The sequence below is a fragment of the Crocuta crocuta genome, unplaced genomic scaffold, assembly GCF_008692635.1.
Source record: "Crocuta crocuta isolate KB4526 unplaced genomic scaffold, BGI_CrCroc_1.0 scaffold1028, whole genome shotgun sequence".
NCBI classification, from domain to species: Eukaryota; Metazoa; Chordata; class Mammalia; order Carnivora; family Hyaenidae; genus Crocuta; species Crocuta crocuta.
Window position 1 is genome coordinate 491014 of NW_027532432.1, and position 27812 is coordinate 518825.

The 27812-nt window shown below is 34.9% G+C and overlaps 1 long non-coding RNA gene across 1 annotated transcript in view; it reads right to left on the bottom strand.

Moving 5' to 3' along the window:
* Positions 1-27812, bottom strand: part of LOC144244161 (uncharacterized) — a 184958-nt gene that overhangs the window by 32206 nt on the left and 124940 nt on the right. The window contains exon 3 of the long non-coding RNA XR_013338857.1: positions 20804-20893. This is a non-coding gene — a long non-coding RNA (uncharacterized LOC144244161). The remainder of the gene's footprint in view (positions 1-20803; positions 20894-27812) is intronic.

Genomic DNA, 27812 nt, shown 5'->3' on the forward strand with positions numbered 1-27812 from the left:
CAGCACAGAGCCTGACGTGGGGCTCGAACTCACCAACCGTGAGATCACGACCTGAGATGAAGTCGGACGCTTAACCGACTGAGCCACCCAGGTGCCCCCAGGTTTTCCCATTATTTAAAATGCTTTTGGGGCTCCTGGGTAGCTCAGTCGGTTAAGCGTCCGACTTCTGCACAGGTCATGATCTCACGGTTCGTGGGTTGGAGCCCCGCGTCGGGCTCTGTGCTGACAGCTAGCTCAGAGCCTGGAGCCTATTTCGGATTCCGTGTCTCCCTCTCTCTCTCTCCGACCCTCCCCTACTCACACTGTCTCTCTCTCTCTCTCTCTCAGAAATAAATCAAACATTAAAAAATGGTTTAAAAAATAATGGGCAAAACTGAAAACTATATAAATGTTCATCAATAGTGAATGGGTTGGACAAAATGTGTTATATTCATACACTGGAATATAATCATTCATCAAGAAAAAAATAGATTACTGATACATAAGACAACATGGATGAATTTGCTAAGTGAAAGAAGCCAGACACAAAATAACATATATGATTCCATTTACATGTAATGTAAGTCCATATAAGAAATATTGTACATATTAAGAAATAGCCAAATTTATAGTGCCAGAAGGTAGATGAGTAATTGTCCATTTCTGGGGCTGTGCACTTTTATATACATATACTGTGCTTCAATAAAAATCTGACAAAATAAAAGTCAATCATGTATTTGGACAAAAAATACATCTTTGTTGAGTAAAATAATTGACAATTTTATAGGGTTTATTTTCTGGATACAGTCAAATGCAATTAAATATAATTTTTGAATCACTGGAAATTAGGAAGCATTTCATCATGTATCATTTGGATCAACATAGACATTTAAAAAGACATTAAAATCATTTTTAAAGCAGTAAAAAGTGGCATATGCCATACCGTAATTTTGGGTCACAGCAAAATCTGTACTTACAGGAAAATATATGATATAAGTGCCTTTAGTAGTAATTAGTATAATAAAAATAAAAGAAATTGTCCACTTAATTTTTTTTACAAAATAAACCAAAAAGCAAAGGAAGAAAACATTAATAGGAATATAGCTGAAATTTTAAAAAGCTAGAAAGAACAAACTATTTTGAAAAGATAGAGGAAATAGATAAATCCCAACAGGATCTCAAGGCAAAAGAAAGAAACAGTATAGACTGAGAATGCAAAGGGAAGACATACCCTGAAGTACAGTGGAATTACAGTACTATGTCTTTAGACACAAATTGGGAAGCCTAGAGAAAATGGATAATTTTCTAGCCAATTTAAATTATAAAAATAAACCCAAGAAGATGTAAAAAAAAAAAAAAAATCCTCTAAAAGACCTTTAAGAATGCGAAGATGACTAAAGGTCAACCTTATAACAGGCACTGGTACCTAACAGTTTCACAACTGAGTTCTATATCATATTTAACGGATTTGTAGACCTTTAAATACTATTGAAGCTATCTTTACTAGAAGAGATGAAATCTCCTAATTATTTTTATGAGTCTAGAAAAGGGATAATATCATAAAATTATAATCTCACTTTTCTATATATAGAAATGTAAATTTTACGTATGATTTTTGCAAATAGAGGCTCCAAACCTTTAACATAAATATAATGGAAAGATATTATAATATGGATTAATTCATTCATTATTAATAATAAAAAAGCAATGTTTTTACTTTATACTAGTAATAACCTCCAGGAATGGGATTTGGAAAGGAACATATTTCAATCAAAGAATGAATAAAACAATAATTAGTAATATATTGAAGAGGATAATCTATAGAGACTACAAATATCTTTTTGAAGGACATAAAACAATATTTGAATATGGAAAGGAAGTCATCTTCTTGGGTGAGAATAATATACAATAAAAAAGCAATCTTCCCAAAGTTAAGATATAATTTTAATTAAATTTAAAAAATCAACACCTTTTTTTATCTTTAGAATTAAATTAAATGCGACTAAATTTTATCTTGAAGAATAAGTATGTAAAGAACAAGGAGGGCTAGTAATCTCTCTTACTAAATACCAGATCATACATATTTAAAAACCACTATAATCAAGTCACTGTGGTACAGTAGTTCCTCCTTATCTGAGGGGCATAAGCTCCAAGACCCCCAGTGTATGCCTGAAACCATTAATAATACTGCATCCCATGTATATTATGTTTTCTCCTAAACATATGTACAGGCATGCATTATTTTATCATGCTTTGCTTTATTGCACTTTGCAGATACTGCATTTTTTACAAATTGAAGGTTTGTGGCAACCCTGGATAAAGTAATTCTATCAGCACCATTTTTCCAATAGCATTTGCTCATTTCATGTCTGTGTGTCACATTTTGGTAATTCTCCCAATGCTTCAAATTTTTTCATTATTACTACATTTGTTATGGTGATCTGTGATCAGTGATTATAACTCACTAAAAGCTCAGATGAGGGGTGCCTGGGTGGCTCAGTCAGTTAAGTGCCGGACCTTGGCGTAGGTCATGATCTCATGGTTTGTGGGTTTGAGCCCCACATCAGGCTCGGTGCTGACAGCTAGCTCAGAGCCTGGACCCTGCTTCAGATTCTGTGTCTCCCTCTCTCTCTGACCCTCCTCTGCTCACGCTGTCTCTCTCTCTCTCTCCCTCTCTGAAATAAATAAAAACATTAATTTAAAAAAAAAAATAAAAGCTCAGATGATGGTAGGAATTTTTTTTTTTTACCAATATTGAAGCACATACATCTTTTTAGACATAATGCCATCACACACTTAGTAGACTACAGTATAGTGTTAAGATAATTTGTACATGTACCAGGAAACCAAAAAATGTATTTGACTCACTTTATTGAGTTATTCACTTTATTGCAATGATTTGGAACCTAACCCATAATGTCTCTGAGGTATGCTTGTACCTGATAAAGTTTAATTTGTAAATTAGATGCAGTAAGAGACTAACAACAAAAATCAAAATAGAGTGAGTATAACAATGTACTGTAATAAAAGGTATGTGAATGTGGTCTTTCTCAAAATATCTTATTGCACTGCATTCACCCTTCTTTATGTGATGCTATGAGAAGATAAAATGCCTACGTGATGAGAGGAAGTGAAGTGAACGGCACAGGCATTGGGTCATAGCAGTAGGCTACTACTACTGGCCTTTTGAAGATAGGTCAGAAGAGGGCCATCTGCTTTCAGGCTGCTATTGAGCATGGGAGCTGAAACCATGGAAAGCGAGACCATGGCTAAGCGGAGACTCCTTTATTGACAAAGGTTAGAAAGTTGTAGGAAAGATGACACAGAAATATATTACATTACACATAAGATGTTCATAATAGCAGCAAGCATTGCATTTAAAAGATTAAGTCTCAATACTTGGTTCAGTCTTGGCTAGTCTTTGACTGCTTTTATTCTCGATCAGTCTTTGGAGACCTGTTTCCTAGCTCGTGGTGTAAAAGAACTTCCATTTACAGCAACACTTACTTAGGAAACATCAAAACTGAATGCTGGTTCTAAGCAACAGCACTAAGTACTTTGAGCAACTCAAACACGAGGAGAGTTTCACACATCCTAATGGAAGACTCTGTTGATCCATAAACAATAATATAGGTATTTGTTTTAAATAAAGACAAAGGAAACCATAAGAGACTCTTACATACAGAGAACAAACTGAGGGTTGATGGGGACAGAGAAGAGGTAAAAGGGGTGATGGGCATTGAGGAGGGCACTTGTTGGGATAAGCACTAGGTATTGTATATAAGTGGTAAATCGTGGGAATCTACCCCCAAAACCAAGAGCACACTGTATATACACTGTATGGTAGCTAACTTGATAATAAATTCTATCTATCTATCTATCTATCTATCTATCTATCTATCTATCTATCTATCTATCTATCTATAACTGCCAGTAAGAAAATAAATAAAAAGCCATTCATTCACCCCAATCCAAGGTGCAAGATGTGCCTTGCTAACCTAGCAAAACAAATTTCGTCTTTCAATGGTGTAAAAAAACCTTGATTTTTTTTCCCTCAAAGAATTGCTTTGTAAAGTTCTTCACTGGTATATATTTTCATGCCTGGCAAACAAATAAAAAAGAAAGAATGAAATCTTGCCATTTCTAATGACATGGATGGAACTAGAGAGTATTATGTTAAGCCAAATAAGTCAGAGAAAGACAAATACCATATGATTTTACTCATATGTGGAATTTAAGAAACGAACAAACAAACCAAAAAAGTAACATAAAGGGTAAAAAAAGAAAGGAAAACCAAGAAACAGACTCTTAACGATAGAGAACAAACTGATGATTCCCAGAAGGGAGGTGGGAGGGAGGAAGGGGTAATTAGGTGATGAGGATTAAGCTGTGCCCTTGCTGTGATGAGCACCGGGTATTGTACTGAAGTGATGAATCACTGTATTGTACACCTGAAACTAATATCACATGGTATGTTTAACAGGAATTTAAATAAAAACTTAAAAAAATAAATAAATTCAGTAGTCACTGAGTAGACTGTGGTCTATTTTTATTTCCCTTTTAACATTAATACCTATGTCAATGCTAGCAGCCTGACACTGATCAGCAAGGATCCTAATATGCTATGGGGCAGAGTTTCTAAAAGATATGCAAGCTACCATTCTGAAAACATTTCTATCTTTTAAAAATACATTAGCAATGGGGCGCCTGGGTGGCTCAGTCGGTTGAGTGTCCGACTTCGGCTCAGGTCATGATCTCACGGTTTGTGGGTTCGAGCCCCGTGTCGGGCTCTGTGCTGACAGCTTAGAGCCTGGAGCCTGTTTCAGATTCTGTGTCCCTCTCTCGCTCTGCTCCTTCCCTGCTCATTCTCTGTCTCTCTCACTCTCTCAAGGATAAATAAACATTAAAAAAAATACATTAGCAATGCAGGGGAGCTTGGGTGGCTCAGTTCGTTAAGTGTCCAACTTTGGCTCAGGTGATGATCTCAGGGTTTGTGAGTTTGAGCCCCACATTGGGTTTTGTGCTGACAGCTCAGAGCCTGGAGCCTGCTTTGGATTCTGTGTCTCCCTCTCTCTCTGCCCCTCCCCTACTTGTGCTCCCTGTCTCTCAAAAACAAGTAAACATTAAAAACTTTTTAAATACATTAATAATGCCATATATTTTGTTCCTAAATAATTCTAAAACATGGATTCAATTTAATAAATTCCCACCGAAACTCAATGCTAGGACAGGCATGAGCTGCTTTCTCACGTGAAACAATGAGTATATTAACCCAAAGTATTTTCCCTTTTTATAGAAGCTGTCATGACAAACTGGGTTGAATTCATTGTTCATCTATACTTAAAAATTCTTTCTGAGGTGTCTGGTTATATTTATTCCTCTATGTCTTTCAAGAATTTGTATATTGCCTTATTGTAAATGCTGCTGTTGATAATGTGTTTGATTTGTAGGATTACCTTATAATTTTATGTGCAGTAGATAGAATTTAGATATTAAAGATATTCCTCCTTTTGTTTATTACTGATAGACTGTGTCATTTTGACTGAAATTACAAATGGCTTGATTGTGAACAGACATGACCTTAATGTGAATTAAAAAAGAAGATGAATCAACCTAACTAAAAAAAGGGTTGATTCTTCTAGGGAAAAAAAATGTCTTTTACTCTTATGGCCTCTAATGGTTTAGTTTGTCTCTCATTAGGTCACACAGGGGCTCATGTGGTAGGGATTGCTATGCAAATGACCACATACAGTGTTGTTGTTGTGGTTGTTGTTTTTAATTAAGAAAATATTCCTTTAAACTACCAAAAAATTCCAAGTGGCTTCAAATGTTTAAAACCTAAAAACAATTTTGACCCTTATATTTACTGTCATATTTCTGTCACCCTTTTTATTATTTTAACGTTTATTTATTTATTAAGAGATAGAGAGGGTTGGGGAGGGGCAGAGAGAGGGGGAAAGAGAATTCCAAGCAGGCCCCCTATCGTCAGCACAAGCCTGATGCAGGCCCTGAACTCATGAACAAGGAGATCGCGACCTGAGCTGAAATCAAGAGTTAGACGCTTAACCAACTAATCCACAGACACCCCTCTACCAATTGTTTTAGAAGCAGTTTTTCTTTTCTGAAAAAAAAAAAAAAGATGCTTTAGATGATCTTTAAGGTTTTTTTCTATTTTATAGTTTATTAACTTTTTTATTCCTAATTATTTTTATATTGAATATAATGGTTTACTATCTTTATTATATCTGCTCACTAAAGTATGTGCCACTAAATACTCTATTAATTAATATTCAGTCATTTCTTATTTGACAAAATAAAACCAAACCTTTCAAAGGTAGATTTTTTTATTCAGTAATAGACTTAAAACTTGCCTTCCTTTTTCCCTGGCAGGTATTGACCTTTCTTACAAGAGATTATTAGCTAAAGGTCACCGCCTTTTTATTTTGTTACCTTAAAGCTAAAGAATTTATTATCTCATCCTTAATGCTATGGCAGATCATTTTCTTCATGGGCCGTGTAGTACATAAATAATGCAAGATTTAAAGTCTCAGAATTCCTTTATCAGCAGATAGCAAAGTACTTAAAAAAATTCTTTTCTGGCTTGAGGTAACAGTCTACTTTTATGTTGAATCCACTCCAGGCTTGGTGAACTGCTTATGTATGGGAGACAAGGTGCTGAATCTGGGCGGATCTGAGCATACACCTGCCACAAATTGAATCCACCCTCCATAAAATTCACCAGGAAAGAGAATTGATGGAAACACAATTTTAGTTTTTAAGACTGTGAAAAATGACATGAGTAGAGACATTTTTAAAATAAAGCCAAAGCAGCCATTTTAGCGGAGCTACTCTGCACTTCTGATTTTGTAAACCTTCAACCTGGGCCAAACTGCCAACATTCCAAGAAGTCAGCAGGAATGAGAAAATCCAGTGTGAAAAGACCAATAAAAGTGAACTTTTGCTGAGTGACCACTTCACCTGACCAATAAATGAAGAAAAAAAATCTAACCCTGCTTGTCAGCTTCATAAACTCTTTTTAAAAACTACTTATCGGGGCACCTTGGTGGCTCAGTTGCTTGAGCATCCAACTTCGGCTCAGGTCATGATCTCACCGTTCGTGGGTTCAAGCCCCACGTCGGGCTCTGTGCTGACAGCTAGCTCAGAACCTGGAGCCTGTTTCAGATTCTGTGTCTCCCTCTCTCTCTGACCCTCCCCTGTTCACATTGTCTCTCTCTTTCTCTCTCTCTCAGAAATAAATAAAAAAATTAAAAAAAAAAGAGAGAGAGAAACTTCTTATCTAGGGGCACGTGGGTGACTCAGTGGGTTGAGTGCTTGACTCTTGACTTCTACTCAGGTCATGATCCCAAGGCTGTGGGACTGAGCTCTGACTTGAGCCTCATGTGGGGCTGTGAGCTGAGTGTGGATCTTAGTTAAGATCTCTCTCTCCCATTCTCTCTCTCCCCCACACTTGCACACACTCTCTCTATTAAAAAAAATATGTGAAAACCCAATTCTTATCTAATCTTTTTATCTCCCACAAAAACCTTGAGTCACCTCCTGTAATTGAGACAATATTTGGGTTATTACCTAAGTCTGTCTACCCCAAATTATAATTGTTTGATCCCAAATAAATGCAATGCTTCTTGAACTAGTTTTAGGTTGACAATGATTATTGGATGAAGTGGGTGTTTTGTTGTTATTGTTCTTACGTTTTTAATTTTTAAAAATTTTTTAAACGTTTGTTTTTATTTTTGAGAGACAGACCATAAGATGAGGAGGGGCAGAAAAAGAGAGAGACAGAATCTGAAGCAGGCTCCAGGCTCTGAGCTGTCAGGACAGAGCCCGACTCAGGGATCAAACCCATGAACAGTGAGATCATGACCTGAGCCGAAGCTGGGCACTTAACCAACTGAGCTACCAAGGCGCTCTTGTTTTTAATTTCTATTACCAGCTTTCTGATATGACTACCAGCAGAGGAAAGAAAGCAAGAAATTGAAAAGTGGAAATGGAACTATGTGGTAAGAATGGGAAAAGAGACTACATAACTGTGATGCCCAATGGAAATAGTTTTGCAGTTGGAAACACAAAGATCATATATACTTTCTTTAGTAGAATTTAAATAAAATAGGAGATAGGAAAGTCCTACTGACAGAATCATAACACATTTCTCAAATGTTACAAGTTCTATTACCACCCAGAGGAGGAAAAATAAAAGTCAATATTACACTTTTCCAAAATGCATGGTACTGGAATACTGCCAAGTAATTATGTGCCAGATTTTGACCTATTTCAAGATGCTTATCAACAGAGGGTTCAAAAGATCAGCAATTCTGCCTCTAGAAATTCAGAGGCCTAATTAAACTTATTTATGTATTCTAAAAATCACTTTTATTTTTAAAGCACTATTAAAAACTCGCTTACACATTTGATTCCCAAACCTTCCTAATTTTGACAGATGTTAAACTGCTATAACCCAGTAAAAAAAAAACAAAAAACAAACAAACAAAAAAACATAAAAATCTTCAATTGACCTGGATCGTTTTCTGCATTTAATGTTTGAAAGTCAAAATAATTCCACTAGCTGGTAAAGAATGATAACAAGAGTAATAAAATTTCAGTGTAAAATAGTATAAATTAAACTTCCTACATAAACTGTATAATGATTACAGGTATTCAAACATAGATAAAAATTTTTAATAAAAAATTTTACAAGGGGTGCCAGGGTGGCTCAGCTGATTAAGCAGCCAACTCCTGATTTCAGCTCATGTAATGATCTTACAGGTTCATGAGTTTGAGCCCTCAGTTGGGTTCTGCCCTGACAGTGTGCAGCTTACTTGGGATAATTTCTCTCTCTCTGCCCTCTCTCAAATATGAATAAATAAACATAAAAAACTTTCAAAAATTTTACAGAACTCTTTTTTGCACTTCTGATTTTTGTTTCATGTCTCATTACAGGCCCAAATAACAAAACAAAGAGTACTGCTGACATATATTTCAAAACTCTTTAACAAATGTTAAATAAAAGAACTCTCTAGTAAATTGTGAATGAAACAAAACTCTCAGCCAACAAAATGCATTGTACTATGTGATATTTTTACCTTTTAGTCCTTTTCTAAAGCTTTTTAGAATACAGAAAAAAATGGAGTCACCAGTTCCAATTGAAGTTAGGAATAGTTTAGGTCTTTTATCCAGTGAATTTAGCATTCACTTTTAAAAATAAAAGAAAGTAGGAGGGAGGGGGCAAGATGGCGGAGAAGTAAGGAGCGCCGTACTTGNAAAAGAAAGTATTGTAGTGAGCATAACATAACATATAGATGTTGTACACCTATAGCTAGTGTAACAATATGTGTCAACTCTACACAAATTAAAAGTTTTTTAAAAAAACAAAAGAAAAAATAAAAAAGGAAAGTCAGTGTAATTTACTTCTCCACACCTATTAGTACCTGCAATAAAATTTTTAAGTAGTTCTACATTTTTTATCACAAAATTTAAGATGGATATGATTTGAATAATTTAATACAATAAAATCAAATTGACACTATGGAGACAAATGCTATGAAGTTCATTGATAATTTACTGAAAGTATTTTAACATAACAAAACATAGCAAATAATTATTTAGCACTTAGTATAGGAAGATGAAGCCTGGCAGATAAATAAGATAGGTATTGAGTTAAAAAAAAACAAAACAATCCATTGATGACAAATAAATACTTGGCATATTTATAGGAGATAAATAAGGATGCAAAAATGTCTCCCAAAATTTCCCAGCAAGACATAATTTGATGGACATGGGCAAAGATGCATATAAAGTTTTGTGAATATTGACTAGCTGAGTATTTTTAATGCTGTAGTGAAATACACTAAGGGACAAAAATGACAGACTCAAATATGAGCCTTATGGTTTTTCAAATAAAATAAATACTCTGCATGTTTATTTAAACATGGGAATATTATCCTACTAGTATGATAATATCTCCAGTGGGCCCTTTAAAACTTATTGTGTCAATCTTTGTTTCACACATTACTGACAAAATAGGACATAGCCCTTTGGCTTTAAAGGAAATACATAGTGAGAGCTGTTAACAAAAAAAAAAGAAAAAAGAAAAAAAACCCCCATGATCTTTCATGTAAATATGCTCTTCAACATTTTGAAGAAACAGATCATTGACTGGTGCAAAAGCTTTTCCAGCCTATCATGGAAATACATATTTAACGACTTTGTAAATTTCAGGTCAATGGTCCAGTAGACCAAAAAGTCTTGGAGCTGTTATAGTACATCCTCTAAATGCACATTTAGGGAATTTAAAAATCACAGATTATTGACTGATTATTGGTGCAAAGTAGCCATTACAGTTTATCAGGTAATTAAATATCCTATCATAAGAAGTACATTTATAGGATGCAGTCATAATTTATGAACAGAATTAAAAGTAATACTATTTTCAATATCCTTTGGTTACTTTTTATATTCTTTTTTGGTACCTCTTCTTCTCTTCTTCCCCTTTATACATTTGTCTTCCATGTGTAGTGGAGGAAAAATTTTTACTTGACCCTCTTAGGGTTCCTGTCTCGTTCTAAAAATTAAATTGACAAAGACAAATTAAGAGAGAAAATTATGCAGATTTATTTAATGTAAGTTTACATGACACAGGAGACTTCATAAGGAAATGAGAACCCAAGGAAACAGTTAGACTTGTGTATTTTTATGCTAAGTTTGATGAAGAGAGTGAGGTTGTGTATAAATTGGATAGATTAAGGAGTATTAGGTAGATGGAATAAACTGGAGGAAACTTATGCCTATTTCATAAGATTCCTCTCGATGTCCCTTCATCTTTGGAGATAAGAGTACTCTTTTTCTCTGGGTATAGAAAAGGCATCGCTCACAGCTGGATTTTCTGATGGGCAAGGTGGGGAGGAGGTCAAAGTTATTTTCTTGCTTCTGACATTTCTTTTCTTTTCTTTTTTTTTTTTTTAAATGTTTATGTATATTTTGAGAGAGAGAAAGACAGAGTGTGAGCAGGGGAGATTCAGAGAGAGAGGGAGACACAGAATCCAGAATCTGAAGCAGACTCCAGGCTCTGAGCTGTCAGCACAGAGCCCAACACAGGGCTGACCTGAGCTCATGACATGAGCCAAAGTTGGACACAACTGACTGAGCCATCCAGGCACCCCTGCCATTTTCTGAAATTACTTCAACTTAAATTCAGTATGCCAAGGTGCCATATTCCGAGTGTGTCCTGAATCCCACAACATACATAAATATGCTTGTCTCTGAGAACCTTATGGACCTTTACAAATGTTTGTAATATTTCCAATAAACTATATAAGTGAACACTGTAAACAATTTTAATTACATTATAACTTTGGCAATTATAATCCAGGTAGTGATTTTGGATGCACTTCCTCCAATATAAAATAGTTTAAATTATTTTTCTAATTTTTGTTCAAAAGATATTCATGTTTTAAAATTAATAAAGGAGGGGTTCCTGGGTAGGTCAGTTAGTTGAACCTTAGACTCGGTATCAGCTCAAGTCATGATCCCAGAGTCGTGGGGGTCAAGGCCTGCATTGGGTTCTGCACTGAGCATGGAGCCTGCTTGGCTTCTCTCAGGCCAGGTCCTATTTAATGTATTTGTTTTTCAGTTAAGTAAAACAAAAATTTATTTCAGTCAAAAATTTGGATTATATGCAAACCAGAAATGTTTCATATTAATTAATTACACAAAAGAAAAATTGGCATTTCTAAATCAAGGAAAATTTTCAATGTACTTATTAAATACCTTCTTGAGCTTTAAAACTCAATACTCAAAATTTCTACCTGGTCTATTTGAATCAATGCTTGATAGTAATGGCCCATTTTTCATTCCTTTTTTTTTTTTCACACTAACTATAAAATATGTTTTTCAAAGAGATATGACCTGAATGTTTCTTTGCCTTTTGTTATGTTCTGGAAGAACTCTGAACCTTAAAGAGGTCTCAATGATCTGAATTTCTTCAATAAGTGGTTTTCAACTGGGCCTCCCTGTTTCTCTCTTTACAGGCCTCATAAAACCAGCAAATCCCTGAAGCACCCCACTCTCTAATGGCAGTGGTGTGTGTCTGCCAGGAATAGTCTTTATTCCATTTTTTTTTCAGGTGAAAAACTGTTCTCAGATGTGCTAGACACTGATAATTCAAAATAAATGAGAAACATTACTGTTCTCAAAGAGTTTTGCTCTTCTTTCAGGAGAAACGTTTCATATTTTGAAATCATTCTCCACGTCTCAAGATACAGTGTCTTTTCTGAACCCTACAACTCCTTTCCCATGCCTCCACTACAACTGCAAATTCTGTTATTCAGTAACTAGTAATGTATTTATATCTCCTCTATTTGTTGTAAGTTTCTTAAGGAAATTGACTGTTGTGTTCCCTTCTGTATCCTAATCTTGCTCATTGTACCTACTTTAATAAATTTTGCTAAATGAATTATAAATTTAAAGCTGCAAGTACTAAAATGGAAAATATCATAGGTCATGTATAAAAGGACCATTATTTTATTTTTTCCTATATTTGCATTTATTAAGAGATGACTGTTAAAAACTCTTTCTTCAATTTGTATTTGTTTATGTCTCCTCTCCTTTTGGTTCCGTTAATTTTTGCATTATATATTTTGGGCTATGTTAATATGTGTCATAAAAGCTTAGGATTTTTAAATATTCTTGGTGGATTGATTATTTTGTCATCGTAAAATTTTCTCTTTTTCTCTTCTAATCCTTTCTGCTTCCAAGTTTGTTTCACCTGATATCACTAAAGTTAAACCAATTATGGTTTTGTTAGTGTTGACTGGTATATATCTATTTTCAACCTTTATATCCTTAGTATTTATGACTTTTCTTTTTCTAGCAACATATAGATGATTTTGTTTTGGTATTCAGTCATGTAATGTTTATACTTCAATTGGAATATTTAATCTGTTTACATTTAATGTAATTGCTAATATATTTGGGTTTAACTCTGAGGACTTGCTACTGAATTTCTCTTTGTCCTAAATATTTATCATTACTTTTGATTCCCTTCTTTCTTTCTTTTGGATTAATTATTATTATGATTCTTTCTTTTTTTTTTTTAATATTTTTATTTACTTCTAGGAGAGAGNAGGCTCAAACCCGCGAACCATGAGATCATGACCTGAGCTGAAGTTGGATGCTTAGCCGACTGAGCCACCCAGGCACTCCTGTCTGACTTTTCTTAACGGGTAGTCATTCATTTACAAATAAATGGCAAAAATAAAAATAGATCATAATGGTATAAGCAATCTTACCAAATGGATCGGTATTACCAAATAGATTGTTTGTGGCTGGCCTTTTAATTATACTAAGCACAACACAGGTGGGTTAGTATCTATCAGGATTTTGAGGCACCTGGGTGGCTCAGTCAGTAAAATGTCCACTCTTGATTTCAGCTCAAATCATTTTCACAGGGTCTAGCCAGACATGGGGCTTTGTGCTGATAGTGTAGAGCCTGCTTGAGATTCTCTCTCTCCTCTTCTCTTTCTCTCTCAAATTAAATAACATCTTTTTTAAAAACTTTAGAGGATAACTGATGTAATTTTCCTCCTATAATTTTTTAATTTAATAGACTTTATTTTAGAACAGTTTTAGGGTCGTAGCAATACAGAAATTAGAGAACAGACACTTTCTATATACCCCCTACCCCAACACATATGTATATTCCCCCATTATCAATATTCCTCAGCCTAGTGGTACATTTGTTAAAACTGATGAACCTACATTGACATATTACTATCACCCAGAGACTATAGTTTACATTAGAATTTATTCTTGGTGTCATACACTTTACGGGTTTTAACAAATTTATAATGACATGTTTCACCATTATAGTATCAAACAGAGTGATTTCACTGCCATAAAAAAAAAGTCCTCTGTTCTTTGTCTAGTCATCCCTTCTCCTCTTAACCAGTGGCTACCACTGATCCATTCACGGTTTCAATGGTTTTGCTGTTTCCAGGATGCCATATAGTTGGAATCAAACAGTATGCAGTCTCTCCAGAGTGGCTTTTTCACTTAGTAACATGCATTTAAGGTTCCTCCATGTCTTTTAATGGCTTGTCAGCTCATTTCTTTTTAGGACTGAACAATATTTTATTGCCTGGATGTACCACAGTTTATTAATCCTTTTACCTACTAAAGGGCATCTTAGTTGCTGCCAGATTTTGGCAATTATTAATAAAGCTGATATAAACTTCCATGTGTTGCTTTTCGTGTGTACATAAATTTTCAACTCCCTTGGGTAAACACCAAGGAGTGCAATTGCTGAATATTATGGTAAGTGTATGATTAGTTTTATAAGAAACTACCAGACTATCTTCCAAAGTGGCTATACCATCTTCTATTCCCACCAACGATGAATGAGAGTTTCTGTTTGTACACATTCTTGCCAACATTTGGTGTTGTAGATGTCCCAGATTTTGGCCATTCTCAAAGATGTGTAGAAATATCTCATTGTTTAAGTTTACATTTCCACAATGGCATATGGAGCATCTTTCCACATGTTTACTTGACATCTGTACATCTCCTTCGATGAGGTGCCTGTTCAGATGTTTGACACATTTTTTTAAATTGGGTTGTTTCTTATTGTTAAGCATGACTTCTTTGTCCACTTTTTAAATAAAGGACTGGTCCTTTATTATTAGATATGTGTTTTGCAAATATTGCTCCCAGACTATGGTTTGTCCTCTCATTCTCTTAATAATGTCTTTCACAGAAAGAATTATTTTTGTTTATTTACTTATTTTTGAGAGAGGGAGAGAGAGAGAGAGAGAGAGAGAGTATGGATGAGCAGGGAGGGGAAGAGAGAAAGGGATGAAGAGAGAGAATCCCAAGCAGGCTCCACACTGCTAGAGCAGAGCCTGACACAGAGCTTGATCCCATGAACCATGAGATCATGACCTGAGCTGAAATCAAGAGTTGGACACTTAACCAACTGAGCCACATGGGTGCCCTGAGAAAACAAAATAATTTAATGAAGACTTATCAATTCACTCAATCATGGATCAAGCCTTAGTTATATATCTAAAAGGCCATCACTAAATCCAAGATCACATAGATTTTCTCCTATGTTATCTTCTAAGAGTTTCATAATTTTACATTTTATATTTATGCCTCTGATTCATTTTGAGTTTATTTTTGTGTAGGATATAAGTCTGTGATTAACATTTTTGCATGTGGTTGCCCAATTGTTCTGGCAGCTTTTGTTGAAAAGACTATCTTTTGGTCCATTGTATTGCCTTTGCTCTTTTCCCAAAGACTAGTCAATTGTATTTAGAGAGCTCCATTTCTAATCTGTTCCTTTAATCTCTTTGTCTATTCTTTTATTGATGCCACATTATTTTGACTACTGTAACTGTATAGTGTGCCTTGAAGTCAGATGGTGTCAGTCCTTGCACTTTGTTCTTTGTCCTTCAATAGTGTACTGGCTATTCTGGGTCTTCTGTCTCTTTGTATAACATTAGAATCAGTATATCAATATCCACAAAGTAATCTTCTGGGATTTTGATTGGGATTGCACTGAATCTAGAGATCAAGTTGGGAAGAACTGACATCTTGACAATATTGCATCTTCGTATCTATTAACATGAAATATTTCTCCACTTATGTAGTTCTTTTTTGAGCATTTCATCAGAGTTTTGTAGTTTTCATAGATCTTATATTTTCATAGATTTATGCCTAAGCATTTCATTTTGGCGTGTGGCAATTTAAGTGATATCTTTAATTTCAGACTTCATTTCTTCATTGTTGGTATTTAGGAAAGCAATTGACATTTTTATATTAATTGTGTATTCTACAGCCTTGCTATAATAGCTTCTTATTTCCAGGAGGTTTTTGGTCAATTCTTTCAGATTTTCTACACACACCATCATGTTATCTACAGGCAGAGTTTTATTTTTTCCTCCCCAATTTACACACTCTGCATATGCTTTCCTTGTCTTAGTGTGTTAGCTAGGACTTCTGATTAAGATGTGGTAAAGAAGTGGTGAGAAGGAACATCCTTTACTTGTTACTGACCTTAGTAGAAAAGCTTCAAGTTTGTCACCATTAAATATATAGTTAGGTAGTTGGGTGTAGATATTTGGTAGGTATGCTTTCTTAAGATGTTCCCACATGATTAAATTTTCTGTCCTTTCTTAGTATATAAGTATACTTCTTTTTAACTGTTTTAGCAAGTGCCCCAGAATTTGCAATATACAGTTACAACTAATCCACCTCTATTTTCAAGTAACACTATGCTGTTTTGCAGATACAGGGAACATCTTTAATAATAAAACAATCTTAATTCTTTCCTTTCATCCCTTATACCACTGCAATCCTTCATTTCACTTAAATATAAATAAACATATATATATATATACTTATACAATATGTATACGTAAGCATACATAATGGTATACATTATTGATATTATTTTTTTAAGTTTATTTACTGAGAGAGAGAGAAGGAGCGCACATGTGCATGTGAGTGGGAGACGGGCATCGAGAGAGAGGAAGAGAGAGAGAATCCCAAGACATCTCTGAACTGCCAGCCCAGAACCCAGTGTGGGACCAGGACAGCAAGGCTGTGATAACATCCCAGCAGTTAGTTTCTGGTTAAATAATTTCTCCTAAGGGAAGACCATGTTAAAAAAAAAAAGAAAAAAAAGTTTGGATATATTTCAAAATGATCCCTTTTCTCTTCACTATGCAGGAAGCCTGAAGGAAATTTTATTTGTTATTCACTGTGAGAACCTGATAGAACTTCAGGAAGTAAAATTCAAAAAAAGTATGGGCTTTCCAAGGCTGCATCTCCCTGAAGTTCTTCTTCTTTTTTTTTTTTTTCTTTAATTTATTTAGAGAGAGACAGAAAGAGCAAGCAGGGGAGAGACAGAGAGAGAGGAAGAGGGAGAGAGATAGTCCCAGGCAGGTTCCACTGTCAGCATGGAGCCTGATGTGACGCTAGAAGTCACAAATCCTGAGATCATGACCTGAGCCAAATCCAAGAGACAGACACTTAACTGACTGAGCCAACCAACAGGCCATCCCTGAAGTTCTTCACTCAGAGTTGCCCATACTGAGCCTCCTGCAATTCATCAATTACAGTTCAGCTTTCCCTACCCCTGCGCTAGTTCCACAGAGATTTCAAGTCATGGGTTTCTTTCCCAGTAAGTTGTAATTCTTTATATTCACCTGTCTCTCCAATTTAGAGGGCAGTAGTTTGTCCTCTGACCTAACTTCTCTTATAGATCTAAGAATGGTTGTTGATTTTCAGATTTGTTTAGTGTTTACTTGTTGTTAGGATAAGGTGGTGGTTTCCAAACTTCTTACATGCCAGCCCTGTGTTATTTCTTTTTAAAGCAAACAAATCATTTGAAGCTAAAAATGATGTCAAGTGTTATTTCTTCCCTAGTTTTATATTCACACCATATATTCTAATAAAAAAGGAGATAAATCTTTTAATTTTTCTTTCTTGCACTTCAATCTTCGTTTTATTCTCATTAGCCATTCACAACAGCCAGCTTGATCAGCAGGAAATGCTGTAGCTGACAAATAAAAATGGTTAGACATATTTTCTTCATTATTTCCTTACTGATCCCACCTCCTTTCCTTTTCCTTATGATGAATGATCATCAGAGAAGCAAGCTGTTAACTCATGTTTAAGTATTCTTCTTGTACTGTCTTGCTGATATTAAGAAAATTTGACTTTGCTGATGTTGGTTTTTCATTTCACAATTATGCTAATATTTTTCCTCCAAAAGTATTAACTTTTTATTTTAGGGGTTTTGAATATATTGCTCATAAAAAAGTGCCTGTCGTTTACATAAAATGAGAAGTTTAGAAATATGAACTTACAGCAAATATTATTGCTCATTTAAACTCAATCTTTCAGAAGAGAATCTATGTTTTTTAACTTTTTTTTTTAGAGAGAGTGTACATGAGTTGGGGAAAGGGGCAGAGGAAGAGAAAAAGAATCCTATGCAGACTCCATGCTCAGTGCGGAGCCTGATGTGGGGTTCAATCCCAAGACCCTGGGATCATGATCTGAACCAAAATCAAGAGTTGGACACTCAACCCACTGAGCCACCCAGGTGCCACACAATCTGTTCTTTTACTAACAGCTGTTGATGTTCTTATAAGCAGTAGAAAATAAAAATATATAATCATATATCGTATTAAAAATTTTTCCTATGCTATCTATTCTCACAAAATTTCAAAGTCCTCTTCTACTTTAAATTTGACTTATTTTTTTTACAAATATGGTTTTTTTTAATTGAAACTTAATTCAATTTTTCTTTCCAGAGTCCTCTCAGTTTATCCAAAATTTAATGGAAAATTCAGACTTCCCCTTTCCTTTTGAAATATGTAATTTTTCCTTTAAACAGTAATTAAGTTTGTAGTATATCTGAAGGTGCTACAAAATTTTATACACATTGCCTTGCTGTTAGATGGATGTTAAGCAGAAAGACGATAAAAATCTTCTTGGCCCATGTTTCTGCTTTCAGGGATAGGACTTATAGTTGTTATGTGGTTAAAACACCAACTCATCTTTAACCTCAACCTCATTTCCTTCCCCTTTCAATGTCAATTTCTCTTTTATATAAAATTCTATATATTTATCTTTTTTCCCCTTAGCATGTTATTCCCAAGACTCCTTATTTAGAATTTTAAATAATTTGAAATATCTACGCTCATGTCTTGAAAGAGTTTTCAAAGAATTTTTTCTGCATTTTGAGCAACAAGAATGAAGAAAGGAGGATGGCAAATATGCTTCTATTGATAATATATGTAGTTGGAGAAAACTTTAGACTTTATTTGTTGCCATGAATGCTATGATGCAGACCATTACAGCATGTCTGCCAATCTGGTCATGTAAATTGATATCCATAATGACTCTGTTGCTACAGGTTGATAAACATTCCACAGTAAAAAATTTGTTTGCTTTATAATAAAATTATAACCAGGCAAGATAAGAGCCTCTAGGGCAATAATTGCTTCACAGTAGGGGGCATCTACATCACAAATTGCTCTGCATCTGTCTTCTAAATCATCTGTACAGAAGATAGTACTGCCAGCCAAGAAAACAGGAAAAGCAAGGCTTGTTTATTAATATACAAATCACATGTATTTGGAGTATCTGTAATTTATTAATATTTTTCAAACAAAAAACCGAAGGAAACTAAGCCAGGCTTCCTAGTTTTAAAAAGGAATTAAATTCATGAATCTGAGACTGCTAGAAAATCAAAGGGCTATTATTATACAAGTAAATATTTCTGTGGCAGTATCATAAAAAAGTAGATTAATAAGAGATAAACCACATTTTTGTCTATCATACGCTAGGTACTCAGTTATGAACTTTAGGTTAGATATTACATTTTATTCTCACTGTAAATCTAGGACATAGTTTGCTAAGTGGATTGCTCTAATTTATAGGAGAGAAAACTGAGGCTCCAAGAAGTAAGGAAATTTGTTCAAACTCACAACTAGTATAGCCACTAGGGAAATCAAACCGTTTTCATTTGATACTTAAGTTTGTTTTCTTAATGACTGGGACATTTACCTTTATTTCTGAATATGCATGAAATGTATATCTCTTCCAACAACAGTACACCTTTCAGGAATATAAACAAATAAAAATAAATATATTCATATTCTGATTTGAGGTTCTGGGGTTTTTTGCTGATATTCAAGGAGGAGAAGCTGTTCTAGAAGTAGGGAAGGTGTGGGGCGCCTGGGTGGCTTAGTCCGACTTTCGCTTAGGTCATGATCNATCAGCATGTTAGTGCGTTTGCAGAAGTCATCAGGAAGACAGAACTGGCCAGGTTTATCTTCAAGACAGAATTTGCAAGCATCCAGGGACCCTGATGCTTTCTTCCACATATTATCCTGATTTATTTATCACTATGTGAAATTGTGGTTTGTACTGGATTATATTTTACCCTCTGTCTCTAATTAAATGTAAACACCATGAGAACAAGGTTCTTGTCATATTGTTCTCAGCCAAATCCTCAGAGTTTAGAACAGTAATGTTAATATAGTAGTCACTCTACAAATAGGCACAGAATGAATGAATGAATGAAAGAATTCTTAGAGAAGCTGTAAAGAAACCATGTATATGGAAGTAAAGAACCGTAAGGAATCATTTCAAGGGACTTATTGGATGTATGTTAACTCTTTCTTACTGTCTGTATCCAATATGAAGTTGAAAACACTACTTGTAAAAAAAAATTAAAAAGGAAGGGACATTGTTAAATAATTACTTAGGGTCAGTTTATTCAGAGAGGATGGGGAAAGAACCCAAAGAGCAAGCCTTGGGAAAAAAGCTACTCAATAATTAGATGGAAACCAAAAAGTGTAAAAATATTGACAGAAAGGAATTCTCTCTTAATCACTGAAATTCCATACCACCTGAATATATTTCTACCAATAGTAAATCTGGTTTTTTGGACATATAACATTCCACATGTCACATGAAAATACCAAACTTTGGAAATCTGGCTAGGCTTGACAAATACTTGTGAAAAGAGATCAGATATGAATATTGGTGATTTCTCTTCCAGATGCAAACAGACTCAGGCTAATCAGTTGAAAAGGTGCTGGGCTGTCGTCTTGGAACATGTGACTAATATGTGAGAGAGATTTTACCCAGGATTAAGAACAAAAAACTCATTAACCTTTTACCCAATTGGGCTGAAACACAGGAGAATCACACTGGAGCTTACAAAAAAAAAAAAAAAAAAAAAAAAAAAAAAAAAAAAGGAAGAAGAAGAAGATGAAGGAAAAAAAACCAAACAAACCTCTAGAGTCTGTCAAATATTATGCAGGGAATTGAAGGGCATGAAATCCAGGTGGTATGTTCATCTTTTTTGCCCATTTGAAGGTCATACCTTTGGATAGAAAAGCAGATATGAGAAGTGAACAGCTGGTTGGATAAATGACATCAAAGAACAGAACTTGGTTCTTTTGGACATAATTATGCTAACAAAATCACTAGCTCCTGCAGTGACAAAGTGCATTTCATGGGCCTGGAGAGGACATATTTTTCAGGACATTCACTGATATAATCAACAAGATTCTTAAATCTCAAGAGGGAAAGCAGTTGCCATGAGGAAAGGTCAATAATATATAAATGATGTGTATCAAGTAAAATACAAAGAGGAAAAACAGTGATGTAGATACCTATGATATCTAAGGAAAAACCAGTAAATATACTTTGAATGCAACTTAATGTCTTTATATTTCTAAATAACGATACTGAGTATATGTATGATAAGATAAACATAAAATCTTAACATGAAGAAGGCAACTGTGACGTGAGATGTGGACCTAAATTATCATAATGAAAGCTATACCATGCTCAGTAGTTACAATCCTAATATAAAGAGAAGAATAGAATTTTATGTCAAGATTATGTATAACTATTTGGAAATTCTCCTAAAGGGAAAATCACATACTTAGAAAAAAAAAACCATAGAAGGCATTTTATCTTGGAAATATAGTATATCTGCCTGCCCAACCATGGAGACTTTCTACTAAAGTTACAAATAGGCGAAGTGCAAAGGTCTCAGTAATAAGGTTTAAAAGGAATTCAATTTAAATAAAACTGAATGTGATCAATTCTTGAATTGTTTTGCCTTGAAAATAATTTTTTCTTTCAAATATTTTAGAAACTGAAGGGTGTTTTTATGAAGATGTAATTCCTAAATGGAGAAAAAATAGAGAAAAGGGTATTGTAAATGATAACAACTTTTTAAAAAAGTTTCTAATCCCTTCTAAAAATCTATACAACTTTTGTCGAAGAACTGAATGTGGTGATACTATCAGTATGGATTTGGGAACACAGGAAGCAGCTTTTGGGAAAGGAAAAATTGTATGATCATACGGCCTGAATTTTGTAGAGCAGTGGTTCTCATCCAGGAGCAATTCTATTCCCCAGGTGACATTGGCCAATGTCTGAAGATGTTTTCTATGGTCACAATTTTGGGGATACTATCGGCATCTATTACTATTGGGACACTATTAGCATCTGTGATGTTGCTAAACATCTTACAATGTACAGAACTGCTCCCTTGTCCCTTGCTCCTACAAACAATTATTCAGAACAAAATCTCAATAGAATTTAAGTTTAAAAATGCTGTTGTAGGTTATAACATAGTTTAATGAATATGTGAGATTATTTTCTTTTTAATTATAAATTTACTATAATAAAAAAAGAGGAAATGCCAAAACAAGATATCATGGTTATATGGGAAACTCCCTGTTGAAACTGGAAAGCAATGCTTATACTTTAAAAATGCCAGGTTGGGATTCAGCAGGCCTAGTATCTACAGCCTTTTACAATATTGAGGTGGAGGAACTCTAGTAGTCATGAGTTGAGGTTACAGAATAACAGGTTAAGATGTAAATTCTCAATCTACATCAACAAGGAAACATGGCTTTGGATGACACACTGGCTCAGATGGACTTAACAGATATAGTCAGAATATTTCATCCGAAAATAGCAGAACAGACATTCCTTTAAACACATGGCACATGGGACATTTGCCAGAATAGATCACATACTAGGTCACAAAGCAGGCCTCAATGAATACAAAAAGATTGAGATCATACCATGCATCTTTTCTGACCACAAGGCTATGAATCTAGAAGTCAACCATAAGAAAAAAATTGGAAAGACCACAAATACACAGAGGTTAAACAACATGCTACTAAACAATGAATGGGGCAACTAGGAAATAAAAGAAAATTTAAAAAAATACAAGGAAATAAATGAAGATGAAAACACAATGGTCTAAAACCCTTGGGATGCAGCAAAAGTGGACCTCAGAGGGAAGTATATAGCAATACCAATCTACTTCAGGAAGCAAGAAAAATCTCAAATAAGCAACCTAACCTCACACCTAAAAGACCTAGAAAAAGAACAACAAATGAAGATTAAAGCCAGCACAAGGAAGGCAATAATAAAGATTAGGGCAGAAATTTTTAAAAATTTTCTCAATCTACCAAATACTAGGTGATGACCAGTTGGGTTCTTTTTATGAACCTCTTAAACAAGGATTTAAAAATATATCTGTCTCATAATATTACTGTGGACATTAGGTACAATAATAAAATTAAAACACATGGTAAAATACTTGTAACAGTGTGGGGTAAATATCAGCTTTTATTTATTACTATTTTCTTTTTTTTAATGTTTTATTTATTTCTGAGAGAGAGAGAGAGAGAGAGAGACAGCGTAGGCAGAGGAGGGTCAGAGAGAGAGGGAGACACAGAATGTGAAGCAGCCTCCAGGCTCTGAGCTAGCTGTCAGCACAGAGCCTGATGCAGGGCTCGAACCCACGAACTATGAGATCATGACCTGAGCCGAAGTCAGACACTCAACTGACTGAACCACCCAGGAGCCCCGATTTATTACTATTTTCTTAACTTTCATTTCTTCACCTATAAATTAAGATTACTTGGTAGGATGATTTTCAAGCTAAGATAGGATATGAGATCAGAAATTTTTTTTCATGAAAAAGTAACTAAAACTTAATACAGTGGTTTATTAAAGATATCTTATTTAAAATGGAGAAATAAACTTTTAGTACATAAAACTAAAATACAGAAAATTTTGAAAATAATACTAAAAAACACAATATTGCGATTTGGGTGGGATAATTTCTACTCCTAATTTAACTTAAAAAAATCAAACATGATTAAGAAGTTAATTGAGGGGCGCCTGGGTGGCTCAGTCGGTTGAGTGTCCGACCTCGGCTCAAGTCATGGTCTCGCGGTTCGTGAGTTCGAGCCCCGCATTGGGCTCTGTGCTGACAGCTAGCTCAGAGCCTGAAGCCTGTTTCAGATTTTGTGCCTCCCTCTCTCTCTGACCCTCCCCTGCTCATGCTGTCTCTCTCTCTCTCTCAAAAATAAATAAAATATTAAAAAAAAAAGAAGTTAATTGAATTGGAACAAAACTGAAATCAAAGTTTCATGTTGAACTAAAATCTGATGACCAACGGACATTGAAAACCAACCTAAGAGACAAGATACTAAGCAAGAACCAACAACAACCCTTCCTATAGACTTATTTCCCACCCTAGATGATGAGATACTCAAGGTTACTAAGTAGTACTTCAGACAATTCAGAATGCAGTTTTGAGAAACCTAAAGAAAGAAGACTTGAAAAGTATCATCCTGATATTTTTAAAAGAAGAGATAAATTGATAGATTCTAGCACTCCAGACTACTACTTCCCAACCATCTGTCCATTGCTTAACTGTCAGGATTTCAGCCATTTCTGTGCACTATCAGTATTTGTGAAAGCAGAAAGAATTAGAGGTCCCCAGAAAAAGAAAGACAGACATAACTTTCATGACACAGAGAAGTCATTTTGGCCATCATGGATCTTCCACCATCTCTGACCCTGCTTGCCCAAGCATACTGCTTGCAGAACTTCCTAGGGGGTGTCAGAATTACAAAGAGATGCAAAAATAACAATAGTTGAGGATTTTAAGGGAACAAAGGGAACTCAGAGACTAACAGCTGTCTAGTTAACTATATTAGAGACAATAAATCTGTGGTAAAAATTCCCAGTGCTGTTTCAAAAATAAAAGAGACCTTGCATTACTTATCTGAGATAAGGTGATGGCCAGGATGCCATCAGTTCATACTGGCTCTTGGAGCATGCCCATAGCCCCTTCTCCTTGTCTGATAGTTACCTTCACTTCACTATGATGTTACAATCTCTGCCGAAGGAGGACCAGAAACGATATGAACATAATATACAATATATGCCTAGACATGTTTCCTTAAGATATATGTGCCACCTTATGCCCACCTCTACATACAATGAAAAAACTCCCTTTTCTGAATATACATCCTAACCCTAAAATAGAAGAAACCCACTAACCTCTGCTTAGGGACTCGAAGCTTTGGAGGTTATTCCCTGTGACCTACTTATTTGCCACAAATAACATTTCCTTTGTGTGACAACTCCACCTAGTTGTGGTCTCTACCTGCAACTCACCAAGGAGTGAACTCACGTTACTTCTGTTACAGTTGTTTTAAGAAAGGTATTTTGATTACTTTGCAAACAGAAACCAAGTGTCACTACTAGTAGAAAAACTATGATGAATTTTAAAATCATATTTTAAAACTCTTTCTCGGGGCCACCCAGGAGACCCCAGTTTTTCCCATTATTTAAAATGCTCTTGGGGCTTCTGGGTGGCTCAGTCGGTTAAGCGTCGGACTTCAGCTCAGGTCATGATCTCGCGGTTCCTGGGTTCAGCCCCGCGTCGAGCTCTGTGCTGACAGCCAGCTCAGAGCCTAGAGCCTGCTTCAGATTCTGTATCTCTTCCTCTCTCTGAACCTCCCCTACTCACCCTGTGTCTCTCTCTGTCTCTCTCTCTCAGAAATAAATAAAATATTTAAAAATTTTAAAAAAACCCTCTTTCTCAATGCTCCTGCCTGTCAAAACTCTGTGTGTGACATCTTTTATTAAAAATATAGGAATCTTAACAAGTGTTACAAAAATGTTAAATAAATATTAATACCAAATTGACACATCCTTCTTGATGGAATGGAATTTAATAATTGAAAAAGGAATGATTCCATGTCTTCTAATTAATATCATTTAATTATTCAATTAATCATTTACGTCAGCGTACAGCATGAGATGATTTGAAGTTTGGCTAAAGTGAATCAGAGGTATTATGCTTTTGTTTGGGCAAAAATGTCCTAAAAACCCATCAGAATTACCTAGGGATTTTTAAAAATATAGTGCTCAGGCCCTTTAGCAGAGATTCAGATTGAGTAACCTGGATGGGGCCTGGCCATCAGTGTATTCTCGAAGCCCCCTGGTGATTCTAATATACAACCAAGATTGAGAACTTTGTTCCAGAAAAACACACTTAGTAGAATATATTATTAGCAAAATTTTGAAGGTATTTAGAAAATGAATTATCTAATACTGGGATACAACTTCATTTTATTTTCTGAAAAAATTTGCAGACTAATAACTTAGGTAAGAGAACAAACATGTGGAATGCTGATTTCAGCAACACATGTGATAAATCTTGATTTTATTACAGAAAGCTTTTTTAATAAGTGCTACATAATAGTAGTTTGATTTCTATCTGGTTAAACTATTACCCAAATTATATCTAAATTTGTGTGTATGTGTGTGTGTGTATGTGTGTGTGAACTGTGATGTGCTCTATATAGTCTAATTCCCCATTTTGCAGTTAAAGAATCTTTATTAGTGATGTAAGAGGCTGACTTAAAAATTACTGTGTCATGCTATTAGGAACAACATACAATATCTGGAGACAAAAGTCTACTTTTAAATAAAATAAGAGTGGTAATGATAGTGTTAAATAGAGGAGAAAAGGGTTGACTCCTGGATTTTGAGTTAAAGATTTGGCTCTGAAAGTAAAAGACAATAGTCTTGTGGCTGAGCAATTCATTGGTTAACATATATAGGAATTTAGCAGTTTGCATATTCAATTAGTACCGTAGGAGTAGTGTGCCTACTGAAACAAAACAAAACAACCTTTCCTAATGTAAGTTTAGTTTCATTAAAAGAAGAATAGTCACCATATCAGAAAATACATTATTCTCAATCCACCCAAGTCATACTGGACTTAGAATTGTGGATGCCAGATTTTTAAAAAAATATTGTTAAAAAAGAGTGTCAAAAGAAAGTAAGACAAAAAGGGTTTTGAAGTGTGCTGATATTTTTAAAAATGATTCAATAAGCCAGAAACTTAAAAGAAAATTAATGTTTATTTATTTTTGAGAGAGAGAGAGCAAGCGAGAGAGAGAGAGAGAGAGAGGAGAGAGAGAGAGAGAGAGAGAGAGAGACAGAACGTGAGTGGGGGAGGGGCAGAAAGAGGGAGACACAGAATCTGAAGCAGGCTCCAGGCTCTGAGCTGTGGACACTGAGCCCAACATGGGGCTCGAACTCAGGAACCGCGAGATCATGACCTGAGTCAAAGTCAGGTGCTTAACCAAATGAACCACCCAGGTGCCCTGAGTCAGAAACATTTAACTTGAAAAATAAATGTGTGAGGAATCCTGACTGTCATCCATCTTCAAATACTGAAGGGTTCTTAGGCCAGAGAAGTTTTGATAGATTGTTGTGTGGATGGGGTGGAAACAACTAGAAAATATTTTATTAGGCTAAGATGTACCTTCAAATATAGCCTCTAATTGTTCACATGCAATGATGGCTTGTCCTTAAGATAAGGACTCTCTTCTAGCTAGAAGTTGTTTTTTTTTTTTTTTTTTTTTTTTTCCCTGGGGNTAGCTAGAAGTTTTTAACCAAAGGAAAGGTACTTCTTTTGAGAAATAGTAAGATTCAGGTGCTTCCTATTAGCTTCCTTAGAGTTCCAGAATTTATTTAAACACAGTTCAGAAGAGCAAGCAATTTAAGATTATGAAAGTACTTAATATCAGAAAGAAAATTATATATATGCACTGCCAAAGTGAGCACTCAGAAAGAAAATTATAAAAAGAGGTTTCTAATCCTTTGCCAATATGAGTAGTTGGTGTTTCTGGAAGAAAATAGTTATATATGCCAATTTATATACACTTTTTATCACCATTCTCCTCCTATATTCTATTTAATATGGCCACAGACTATGATAAATGTAGAAGTGTGTTTTCTGCCTTGCAATAGAATTTTATATACATTGTCAATTTTCAAATCATAAGCAATTCAATCCAAACTATTGAACTTGAACTAAGAGTCATGTACATGTATATAAAAGGTAAAAAGTACATCTTATACCATCTTACAACGGTTTATATTCAACAGCTGAAGGA